The sequence below is a fragment of the Somniosus microcephalus genome, unplaced genomic scaffold (assembly GCF_052327205.1).
Source record: "Somniosus microcephalus isolate GS21.2 unplaced genomic scaffold, FLI_Smic_1.0 unresolved_chr9, whole genome shotgun sequence".
Lineage (NCBI taxonomy): Eukaryota > Metazoa > Chordata > Chondrichthyes > Squaliformes > Somniosidae > Somniosus > Somniosus microcephalus.
Genome location: NW_028225187.1, coordinates 34,399,864 through 34,412,170, shown reverse-complemented (window position 1 = coordinate 34,412,170; position 12,307 = coordinate 34,399,864).

Below are 12,307 nucleotides of genomic sequence, written 5' to 3'. Positions count from 1 at the left end.
AAAGCCATCATCTTTAGTCAAATTTTACAAACTTTACAAACATTGTTCCCTAACCACCAGTACCAATCCCCACATTGGCCGTGAGCTGCCAATGACCCTCAGCATCTCTCTGATCCTAGCTTCTGCGTTATAACCATCAGTCACGCTATAACAAAGTCCACTGACTTCCGCCTCAGTAGCATCACCGCCTCCACTCTTGCCACATAGGCCCGATCTACTCAAACTCTAATCATAGGACAATCCTCCCATCTCTTGGATCAATCTAGTAAACTGTTGTTGCACTGTCTCTAAGGCAGGTATAACCTTCCTCAATTAAGGAGACCATAATTGTGCGCTGTACTCCAGGTGTGGTCTCCCCAAAGCCCTGTACAATGGTAGTAAGGCTTCCTTACTTTTGCACTCCATCCCATTGCAATAAAGACCAACAAGCTATTTGCCTTCCTAATTGTTTGCTGTACCTGCATGCTGACCTTCTAAGGTTCCTGTTCGATAACACCTATATCTCTCTGAACTTCAACATTCAATATTTTGGCACCAGTTAAAACGTATTCCCTTTTTCTATTCTTCCTACCAAAGTGAATAACCTCACATTTCCTCACATTATACTGCCCAATTGCATAACCTGTCTATATCACTTTGCAGGATCTCTGTATCTTCCACACAACTTACTTTCCCACCTAGCTTTCTATCGTCATGAAAATTGAGTACATTACATTCGGCCCCTTCATGTATATCATTAATTTAGATTGTAAATAATTGAGGCCCAAACAATAATCCTTGCGGCACCCCAATAATTATAGCCTGTCAACCGGAAAAATGACCCGGTTAACCCTGCTCTCTGTTTTCTGCCCGTTAATCAATCCTCTAACCATGCCAGTAATTTACCCCGACCTAATAAGTCTTTATCTTCCATAACATTCTTTAAAGTGGCTCCTTATCGAATGACTGTTGGATATCCAAATATAGTACATCCACTGCTTCCACTTCATCTACCCTGCTTGCTGCATCTTCAATATACTACAATAAATTTGCTAAACACAATTTCCCTTTCAAAAAACCATGTTGAGCCTGCCTAATCATATTATGATTTTCTAAGTGCCCTGTTATCACATCCTAAATAATGTTAAGAGAAAAAGGTAAAAAAAAAGTGGTAGTTTTGATCAAATGCATATGATTGGATTAGATCTGATTAAGCCTGTAAACCGATATCGGAATTGAGTCCCTCAATTAAAACAGCAACGTTGAGTTATAGGTAATGTTAAGTGTAATTTGAACCACTATTACATGTACAATATAAGTAATGATTCTGATATACCTGGTATTAGACGTTTATGAACGTCTCCTTCATAGCTCTTATTGTTTGCATTTTCAGCACAGGCCTCTTGCCTCATCGAGCGAGCACAAGCATCTTAGTTTGCAGGTGGGTTTTTAGAGCACAACCCATGGGGAGTGAGGTTAATTCTACCTTGTCTTTGCTTTTAGGCTAGTTCTCATGATAGAAGAAAGTTGCTCGAGTGAAACTGATCAAAAATAATACGTGATACATCTCTGGATTCATAGCGCATTCATTCATTGGGTGAAAACGTGTATTGGTAACAGAATATCTGTCACAAGAGCCTTCAACTGCGTCTTGCTGGTTAAAGATATTAGGTAAAGTAAGACTTGCTGGTGAAGGAAGTGTCTCAGATCTTGTGGAAGGTCGTAAGGCAGTACATTTCAGATATTGTTTGCTGCATTGAGAGGAAAGTGGCTGCAATTGACAATCTTCCTTTTTACACAACACTCTTACGGGCCATGCTTGTCTCCAGTTTCTTTGGCTGGCCTGATATGGGCTGAACATGCCCAGGTGATTATTAATGTTGCACACGATGATTTATTGGATGGATTTAGTGTCCGCTGGAAGAATGATGCAGCATCGTGTATCATTAGAACAATTGTTCCCATCAGAAGAGAAGCTGAATTACCTGGGCATGTTCAGTCTTCGTTTATTTTAATTTTCACAGTTAATAACAGGAAAAGTTTTAACATAAGAATCACATCTGTGACGGTACATAACACAGTTTATTAAGGAGAATATATTACAGCAAGCATCGATTTGCAACTTTGCTTAAAATGTTGTACCAATATCGATTGAACCATTAAACATGTTTTGAGCTCTATTGCAATCGCCGATAAATATTGTGTGGGAAACACTTCAGCTATTTCACTTATTTAAATACTTTTGCAATTGAATGCAGTGGATATTTTACCCCATTCTTTAACTCCTCTCTGAATTTATCCTGGGTCAGCACATAAATAAATGTGTTTGTGCAGCAATTGAGAACCTGAAGCATGAATCCCACCGATTTAATGTCCTTAACATCATCATAATCAAAGACGGTAATACGGACAAACAGAAAATAAACAACCATGGTCGTCCAGAACAAAATAAAACTGCCCGATATACTGAAGAGCAAAACGATGGATTTCCTTCGGTTATCCATCTCTGGATCCTTGTGATTCTCTGCATTGCCGAGGCCCCGGAGTCCCCTGCGGACTCGACTGGACACTAAAATGTGTCTAGCGGTGAGAACATTGAGCAACAAAATCAGAACGAATGGGACACAAGGGATTAAAGTAAGATTAAAGACGTCAAACGCTGCCCACGCGGGTGAAGTAAGAAAGGTGGGTTTCCAGGCACAACCCCGGGGTACGTTCTCCATTTTATATTCAGGGTCAAATATAAAGTACCAGGGAATGTTTATTAAACATCCCAGCGCACTCACCACCCCGATAACGACAGCCGCCGTTTTCTCGGTGCAATATTTTGCTTTCAGCTTCGAACAACAAATGGCCACAAATCGATCGAAGGTGAAAACCACTGTGAACCAGACCGAGGCCGCTGTGGCTGCACAAACCAGGACTATATTCAGACAGCACACGGGGGTAATGGTCAAGAATGAAACGGGGAAATAAATTTCAACAATGCAGCTTAATATTACATCCGTACAAACAACCAGGAGATCGGCCGTTGCCATGGCCACCAGGTAGCGAGTGATACATTTGGAGAGACCGCACTTTCCTCGGGACAGGATCACAATCGCCACCAAGTTAACTGCAAGAGATACAAAGATTAGTGAGATTTGTTTCCACTCAGAGTCGCAGTAAAACCCTCATTATTCAAATTGTTTTGAGTGAACTTTCAAGTTATTATTGCACTGATTAATAGGAAATCATTCACGCACTGGTGGCTGCCATCTGCCATCTAATCTGAACTCGCATCGTTATCCAATTTCTCTCATAGCTCCCCTCATGCCCTCTACGAGCTCAACTTGTCTATGAGACCCACCTACTGCTCGCTCGATCCTATTCCAACCAAACTGCTGACCACCCAACTTCACTTCCTGGCCCCCATGTTAGCTGATATTGTTAACAGTTCTCTCTCACCACATACTGTCCCCTCCCCTTCAAATCCGCCGTCATCAGCACCTGCTCAAAAAACAACCTTGAAGCCTCTGTCCTTGCCAACTACCGCCCAATCTCCAACCTTCCATTCCTTACCCCGTCCTTGATCGTGCTGTCTCCTCCCAATCCGTGCCCATCTTTCACAGAATTCCATGTTTGAACCCCTCAAATCTGGTGTCACCCGCTGCCCCAGTACATAAACGGCCCTTAACAAAGTCACAAATGGCATCCTATGTGACTGTGACTGTGGTAATCTATCCCCCCTCTTCCTTCACGACCTGTCTGCATCCTTTGTCCAGACAATTCTCCTCCAATGCTTCTCCAGCCTCTGCCAGCTGCAGGGGACTGCACTTACTTGGTTCTAATCTTATCGATATAATCGGAGCCTGCAGCAGATTATCTTCCCACTCCCGCACCGTTACCTCTGGACTCCTCCTATTTATCATCTTCATGCTGCCCATCAGCGACATCATCTGAAAGCACAACGTCTGAATCAAAGGCATGCCGAAGACACCCAGCTCCACCTCACCACCAGCTCACCCAACACGTCCCTTGTCCATAATTTCACACTATTTGTCATGAACTATAATTTCATCCAACTAAATATTGGGAAGACCGAAGCCATTGTATTCGGTCCCCGCTATAACCTTCATTCCCTAGCCACCGGCTCCATCACCCCCTTGCAACTCTCTGAGGCTGGACCAGCCTTGCCCAAACTTGGTGTTTTATTCATCCCGATATGAGCTTCCAACCAAATATCTGCTCCATCACAAAGACTGCCTGCTTCCACCTCTGTAACATCACCGACTCAGCCCCTGCCTCATCTCAACTGCTGCTGACCCCCTCATCTATGCTGCTGTGGCCTCTAGGATTGATTGCCCCAACTCTTTTCTGTCCGACCTACCCTCTTCCAACCTTCATAAACTTGAGTCGTCCAAATCTCTGCTGCCCACATCCCAACTTGCACAAAGTCCCGTTCACCCAGCACCCACTGAGCTCACTGATCTTCATTGGCTCCCGGTCTGCCAAAGCCAAAATTTTAATATTCTCATTCTTGTTTTCAAATCTCATCTGGCCATTTAATGCCATCCCCAAACTTAGCATTACTGTTTGCAGGTCTGTATACAACTCCCACTAACGTTTTCTGTCCCTTGGTATTTCTCAGCTCTACCTATACAGATTCCATATCATCAGAGCTTATATCCTTCCTTACAATTGTGTTAATCTCCTCTTTAACCAGCAATGCTACCCCACCTCCTTTTCCTTTTTGCCTGTCTTTTCTGAATATTGAATACCACTGGATGATGATTTCCCAGCCTTGGTCACCCTGGAACCATGTTTCTGTAATCCCAATCATATCATATCCGTTAACATCTATTTGCACAGCTAATTCTTCCACCTTGTTATGAATGCTCCTTGCATTAAGACATGAAGCCTTCAGGCTTGTTTTTTTAGCACTCTTAATCCTTTTAAAATTATTATTTACTTTGGCCATGTTTAATATAAACCCTTGATTTCTCTGACTGCCACTTTTGCTTTTTTCCTTCCTGTCTTTTGCCTTTGGTGCATTCCTTGTTTCCCTTTCCTCTGTCTCCCTGCACTGGTTCCCAACCCCCTGCCCTTTTACTTTAAACCCTCCCCAACAGCAGTAGCAAATACTCCCCCAACGACATCGGTCCCGGTCCTGCCCATGTGCCAACCGTCCAGTTTGTACTGGTCCCACCTCCCCAGAAGCCATTCCAAAGTCCCAGGAATTTGAATCTCTCCCCCTTGCACCAGTCCTTTAGCCACGTATTCATCTGAAATATCCTTCTATTTCTACTTTGATTAGCACGTGGCACTGGTAGCAATCTTGAGATTACTACCTTTGAGGTCCTATTTTTTAATTTACCTCCAAACTCCCTGTATTCAACATTTTAGGACCTCATGCCAGGTTTCAACCTATATCGTTGTGACCTATATTCACCACGACAAATGGCTGCTCAACCACCCTCACCCAGAATGCCCTGCAGCCGCTCCAAGACATCCTTGACCCTTGCACCAGGGAGGCAACATACCATCCTGGAGTCTGGTTTGCGGCCGCAGAAATGCCTATCTATTCCCCTTACAATAGAACCTTGAGATAAGGAGGAATTTCCTCACTCAGAGGGTTGTGAACCTTTGGAAATCTCTGCTGCAGTGGACTGTGAATGCTGAGACTTTGAATATATTCAAGGCTGTGACAGATAGATTTTTGGAATCTAGGGACTCAAGGAATATGGAGATCGGGCATGAAAGTAGAGTTGAGGTCGATGATCAGCCATGATTTTGTTGATTGGCGGGGCAGGCTTGAGGTCCCGTGTGGCCTACACCTGATCTTATTTCTTATGTTCTTCTGTCCTTAAATGAATATAAATAATTAGGAACTCAAAACAAAATACGAAATTAAATTAGCAACCAATATAAAAATAAATAGTTAAGTATTTTATAATCATAGGAATAGGAAAATAGGGATATAGCCACTAAGGAATGAACAAGACAAACTCTAAAATAAAGGCAGTGAAATGAGAAATATTGAAGAGTTATTTTACCGCAGTTTTTACCAGCGTCACAAACATGGTGCACGTGAAGTTAGCCAAAGAATTCAGAAAGGTAACCACGGCTTCTAAGATAGACAGGAGTGAGATTTTTAATGAACTAGACATTAATTAACTAGATGATAAACCTGGGGTCTGGAAAGACAGTTCCCCTCATACTCAAAGCTAAGGAAGAGATAGCAGAGGCACTATATATATATATTTTATTTTTATTTATTATATGTAAAACAAATTCTGTCGTCCAGTTTGCTTAAAATCGGCGAGAGGAAAGGTATTGAAATCTTTGCTCAAACATAAAATAGAAGAAACGCTAAAATCCGAAAACATAATTGTCATAAATCGCAAACTCTACAAGAAGTAACTCAGGAAGTACTACTGAACGGCCAGCTGAGTGCGTCGCCCGAGGAGTATAAATACTAGGGTGTGGGCCCAGCTTGGCCAGAGACAGTCTGGAAACAGGAAGCTAGTGGCTACTAACTAGACCTCCATGTTTTGTTACAAGTCAATTAAAGTGTGTAGTGAGTCTTTATTATGTCAATAATCAAGACTTGTCGGCATGGATTTCAAAAGGGAAGGACATCTTTGACCAACATTATAGCATTATTTGACAAACTAGCAGAGAGAGTAGTTAAGGGTAAGTTGTGAATGTAGTATACATAGACGTTCAAAGAGCTTCCACCGCCATAGTAGACTCATGACTAAGGTCCGAGCATGTAGACTCAGTGGACATGTAGCCGCATGGATAGTAAACTGGCTGCTAAATAGAAAACAGAGGGTAAATATTAAAGGTAGTTGTTCAGATTGGCGGAAGGTGGGAAGTGTTATTCCACAGGGGCCACTTTTGGTTACAATTTATAGTGGAGGTTTGGACTTGGGAATCAGAAGTATAACATCGAAATTTGCGGATTACACCAAATTATGCGGTAAAGTTAACACTGAGGAAGTCTGTGACAAAATTCAAGAAGATATTAACAGAATGGAATCAAGGAGAGTAAATGATAAATGATTTTCAATAACTATATATGTGTGAGGTGGTGAATTTTGTTAGGTGGTATAAGGAGGCCGCATGAGACTTGGAAAATAAGATTCCAAATGGGGGAGAGAAGAAAATGGATTTAGGGGGACAAATTCACAAATTATTAAAGTAGCTAAGAAGGTTAAGGAAGCCATAAAACGTGCTGTCAAAACAACGGAGTTCATTTCTAGAGAAATGGGTCGCAATAACAGAGGAGGTATGTTAAAATTATATAGAACATTGGAGAGACCACACTTAGAGTGCAGTGCACAGTTATGATCTGCTTAGTACAACAAGTATGTAGAAGCACTGGAGAAAGTGCAAAATGGGTTAGAATTTGAAACTCGTTTGCATTCAATAAGATCATTGCTGATCTGTTTTGGCCTCAACTCCACTTTCCTGCCCGCTCTCCATCACCCTTGACTCCTCTATATTTCAAAAATCAGTCTATCTCCATCTTGTATATATTCAATGACCCAGCCTCCACAGCTCTCTGAGGTACAGAATGCAAGAGCTTCCCGACCTGCTGAGAGAAGAAATTCCACCTCATCTACGTTTTAAATGGGCGACCCCTTATTCTGAAACTATGCCCCCAAGATCTGGATTCCACCCGTGGGGATATATCCTCTCTACATCTACCTAGTAAAGCCCCCTCAGAATCTTATATGTAACAATAAGATCGCCTATAATTCCTCTAAACTCCAATAAGTATTGGTACATCCTGCTCAACCTTTTTTCATAAAACAACCACCGGGGGGATTAAGTCTGACTGGATTGCTCTAAAGACAGCTGGCATGGAGTCGACGAGCCCAATGGCCTCCTTCTGTGCCGTTATGATGCTATGATTCTATGATATATAGAGGCTGCGGCGCTTAGCATAGATGCATGTAAGGGGCAGCTAGTTAAGTACAGGAGGCAAACATGAATAGAAGGAATTGTTGTTGGAGTGAGGCAAAGAAAGGTGGGAGATGACTTTCGTGGAACAAAAATTCTGGCATAGATCTGTTGGGCAGAATGGCCGGTTTCTGTGATGGAAAATTGTATGTCATTCTATTCTATATAATGGGAACCATGCGGGGTGAAGGTACAATGGAACCTGGGCAGGGGGAAAGTGTAGTGGGGTTAGGGCAGGGGGAAGGTGCAGTGAGTCTTGGGCAGGGTGAAGGTGCAGTGGGGTTTGTTCAGGGTGAAGCTGCAGTGGGGTTTGAGCAGGGGGAAGGTGCAGTTGGGTTGGTCCGGGGGATTTTGCAGTGGTTTTTGGGCAGGGAGAAGGTGCAGTGGGTTTTGGGCAGGGTGAAGGTGCATTGGGGTTTGGGCAGGGTGAAGGTGCATTGTGGTTTGGGCAGGGTGAAGGTGCATTGAGGTTTGGGCAGGGTGAAGGAGCAGTGGTGTTTGGGCAGGGTGAAGGTGCAGTGGGGATTGGGCAGGGGGAAGGTGCAGTTGGGTTTGGGCAGGGGGAAGGTGCAGTGGGGTTTGGGCAGGGAGCAGTTGCAGTTGGGTTTCAGCAGGGGGAAGCTGCAGTGGGGTTTGGGCAGGGGGAAGGGGCAGTGTTGTTTGAGCAGGGGGAAGGTGCAATGGGTTTTGGGCAGGGGGAAGGTGCAGTGGGATTTGGGCAGGGAGCAGTTGCAGTTGGGTTTGAGCAGGGGGAAGCTGCAGTGGGGTTTGGGCAGGGGGTAGGGGCAGTGTTGTTTGAGCAGGGGGAAGGTGCAGTGGGTTTTGTGCAGGGGGAAGGTGCAGTGGGATTTGGGCAGAGAGCAGTTGCAGTTGGGTTTGAGCAGCGGAAAGGTGCATTGGGGTTTGGGCAGGGGGAAATTTCAATGGGGGCTCAGCCTGGTGACGGTTCCATGGGAACTGTGCCTGGCCAAGGAGAAATGGGGATTGGAGGGGTAAAGCTGCAATGGGGACTTGGCAGCATGAAGATCCAATTGGAACACGTGTTTCCTCCATTTCAAAATCGAGCTTGCTGTATGATAGAGAAGTGAAAAAGAAGTAATGTGTTGTTGAAAGTTCTGAATCATTGTGATATAGTTAGAGGTGGACCCAATCAGTCATTGGATGCTGCCAGAGCTCATGAACAGCGCCCTCTGGAGGGAAGCCAGGAGCAGGTATTGGGCAGAAAGCGCATGGACCGGATACGAGGATAGGCGTGTTTTCATACATAGATGTGGAGAAAGCTTCTACATTCACATGTGGGCAGGAACTGAAGATGGTTTGGATGGAGGCTTCCCACTGCTGTCTGTCTGATATCAATTATGTTGCTGCTGTTGACCACAGAGTCTTTACATAGCAATGTTACAAACTGTGGATAAAACACTCGATAATTCAAAGCAGAATTCCCTCCCTCCCCCCAGACTCCGGCACCAGACTGAATGAAGAGATGAGTTTAAATTAACACGGATTAATTTGAAATATGAAAGTCAATATTATGATAACGAATAACAGATACATGGACAGAACTTTCATTTGATCTGCAATTTCGAGAAATTCATTCACATGGATTATATATATATTTAACCCATAAATTATACATAATTGTCCAAACTCAAAAAACTGAAACAATCGAAGAATTGTCCTCTAAAACTTCGACACTATTATCTATGAATTAAATGTTAAAATGTCCAAAGAATTATCTAAACAATTATCAACAGAATTATCAAAATAATTATTTATCGAATTATTCAACGAATTTCAACAGAATTCCGAACTCAGTTATGCACTCAATTATCTAGTGAAAGAACTACTGAAATATTCAAAGAATTATCCACTCAATTGTCAATCAAATTAAACACTGAAATATACAAAGAATTATCCTCTCAATTATCCATCAAATTAAACACTGAAATATACAAAGAATTATCCTCTCACTTATACATCGAATTAAACTTTGAAATATACAATGAATTATCATCTCAATTATCCATCGAATTAAACTTTGAAATCTACAAATAATTATCCTCTCAATTATCCATCGAATTAAACAATGAAATTTCGAAAAGAAATATCCACACAATTATCTATATATAATGGAACACTGAAATACCAACGAATTATCCTCACAATATCTATAAAAGTAGACATTGAAATATCCAAAGAATTACCAACACAATATTCCATCGAATTAAACACTGAATATACAAATAATTATCCACTCAATTATCTATATAATTAAACACAATTATCTACATGAATAAACACTGAAATATACAAGGAATTAAACTATCAATTATGCACCGATTTAAACACTGAAGTATCCAAATGATTATCTGTGAAATGAACTATATAATTAAACACTGAAATATCCAATGAATTATCCTCTCAATTTTACATCGAATTAAACAGTGAAATATCCAAAGAATAATCCACGCAATTATTCATCGAATTTAATGCTGAGATCTACAAAGAATTATCCTCTCAATTCTGTATAGAATTAAACACGGAAATATCTGAAGAATTATCCTCTCAATTATCTATAGAATTAAACACTGTAATATCTGAGGAATTATTCTCTCAATTCTGTATAGAATTAAACACTGAAATGTCTGAAGAATTATCCTCTCAATTATCTATAGAATTAAAAACTGAAATATCTGTAGAATTATCCTCTCAATTATCTATAGAATTAAACACTGAAATATCCAAAGAATTATCCTCTCAATTATCTATAGAATTAAACATTGATATATCCAAAGAATTATCCTAACAATATCTATAGAATTGAACACTGAAATATACAAATAATAATCTACTCAATTGTCCATCGAATTAAACACTGCAATATCCAAAGAATTATCCTTACAATATCTATTACAGTAGACATTGAAATATCCAAAGAACTCCCAACACAATTTTCCAGCGAATTAAACACTGTATATCCAAATAATTATCCACTCAATTATCTATACAATTAAACACAATTATCTACAGATATAAGCACTGAAATGTACAAGGAATTATACTCTCAATTATGCACCAAATTAAACACTGAAGTATCCAAAGGTTTATCTATGCAATTAATTATATAATTAAACACTGAAATATCCAAAGAATTATCCTCTCAATTTTCCATCGAATTAAACAGTGAAATATCCAAAGTATAATCCACGCAGTTATTCATCGAATTTAATGCTGAAATCTACAAATAATTATCCTCTCAATTCTGTATAGAATTAAACACTGAAATACCTGAGGAATTATCCTAACAATATCTATAGAATTAGACACAGAAATATACAATTAATTATCAACTCAATTGTCCATCGAAATTAAACACTGAAATATTCATAGAATTATCCTCTTAATTATTCATTGAATTAAACTTTGCAATATCCAATGAGGTTTCAATATAATTATCTAAAGAATTAAACACTGAACTATACAAAGAGTTATTATCTCAATTATCTATAGAATTAAACACTGAAATATCCAAAGAATTATCCAGACACTTATCTATAGAATGAAACACTGAATGTTTCAAATAATTATCCTCAAAATATCTATATAATAAAACACTGAAATATCCAAAGAATTACCAACACAAGTTTCCATCGAATTTAACAATGAATAAACAAATAATTATCCACTCATTTATCTATATATAAATAAACACAATTCTCTACAGAATTAAACACTGAAATGTACAGTGAATTATACTATCAATTCTGCATCGAATTTAGCAGTGAAATATCCAAAAAATAACCATCACAATATCTATATAATAAAACACTGAAATTTACAAAGAATAATCCAAACAATTATACATCGAATTTAACACTGAAATCTACAAAGAATTATCCACTCAATTATCCATCCAATTAAACACTGAAATATCCAAGGAATTATCCTCACAATATCTATATAATTAAACAATGAAATATACAAAGAATTATCCTCACAATTATCTGCAGATTAAAAACTGAAATGTCCAAAGAATTATCCATATAATTATCTAAAGAGTTAAACACTGAACAATGCAAAGAATTATTATCTCAACTATCTATAGAAATAAACACTGAAATATCCAAAGAATTATCCTCTCAATTACCTACAGGATTAAACACTGAAATATCCAAAGAATTATCCATTCAATTATCTATAGAATTAAACACTGAAATAGGCAAAGAATTGTCATCTCTATTATCCATCGAATTGAACACTGAAATATCCATAGAATTAGCCACACAAATATCAATCAAATTAAACACTGATATATCCAAAGAATTATCCACTCAATTATCTATAGAATTAAACACTGAAATATGCAAGGTATTATCAT